This window comes from Alligator sinensis, unplaced genomic scaffold, assembly GCF_000455745.1.
Source record: "Alligator sinensis unplaced genomic scaffold, ASM45574v1 scaffold623_1, whole genome shotgun sequence".
NCBI lineage: Eukaryota > Metazoa > Chordata > Crocodylia > Alligatoridae > Alligator > Alligator sinensis.
Genome location: NW_005842769.1, coordinates 653,888 through 655,210, shown reverse-complemented (window position 1 = coordinate 655,210; position 1,323 = coordinate 653,888).

Below are 1,323 nucleotides of genomic sequence, written 5' to 3'. Positions count from 1 at the left end.
CCACGTAAGGGCCCACCAGCTCCAAAGAGGTCAGTCTAACTGTATGACAAACATAAGCTAAAATTACCTCCATGAAAACTTTCAAGTTTTACAAAGCACAGATTTAATTTTAAAGTATTTAATGCAATTTCTCTGGTCTGAATCCAGAGCTCCAGGAATTGCTCGATTTCAAAAGCTCTAGTAGAAATGCTAAAATTTAGCAGCAGAATATTCCAATTGATTGGGTCTTCAATAATAAATGGGCTCCCCAGTGAATGCTACCCAGCCACGTTACAGAATCCACATGAAATCTTTAGCACCTCCATCTGTAAAACTGAATTCCTCATAAGGCTGCTAGGTGTTCTGCCAAATAAGAATGTGCATCCATCCAATTGATGGATGATAGTATCTAGTGCCACACTCAGCCAAACACAACTGAAATAAGATACTGTTTTAGCTACAGCCATCATTTGATTTTTGAGAAGAGATCCTAGATCTCATGCAACCATAAGACTGTGAACCCAAGTCACAAATAGTAGGATCAACCAGGCTGCAGAGGCTACTTAGCCAATTGCTTCTTTAGCCTCCCTTCCTCATAGCGGTCTTCTCCACTGTGGATTAAGCCTCAGTCAGCTCAAGTACATCCGTTCTCCAATTTCAAAGAGGAACAGAATTGTTTTGCTATGCTGACACACCTCAGACTTTCTCCCTAACTCATTGAGCCAGAGGGGTGGCAAGATCAACTGCAGCCCCTGCTGGAGAGAGGAGAGTCCATGGGAGGAAAAGTAATTGCCCTCAACCACCTGTTGTGAGCATCCAGACAGGCATGAACAGAGCCCTCCACAGGAACGTCATCCTTCTCTGCTAGTAATCACAACAAAGTCTCATTGCGTGCTTATTGTATGACATTAGGCCCAGAGGCCACAGTCAGGCCAGTCTCTTACTGAGTTTTGTACAAAGATACAACATAAGACAGTCTTTGTCCTGAAGCCTCCTACAGTCTAAAATGACAAAGGGAGGGGAGGGGGGGAAGACAGCATACAAGCAGTAAGATCAGAGCCCTGTTAGGCACATGCCTTATTAATTACAGTTGCTTGTTTCTGATGTCATGTTAAATTAAAGACTCCAAATTCTCCTCCTCTATTCGACTCATTACAGTTTCCTTGTCTTCCTCCAGAGCAATTCCCAGCCCCTGGTACAGCATCCAGATGTCCTTCTCTGTCCTATCATTCCACTGTTGTTTCTACATAAATGAGCAGTTCACTCATAAGTTAAGTATGTAAAACAGACAGGTAGAGGACTTAGTCAACTGAGTCAGTTTCTTACATGTATCATGGAAAGAGT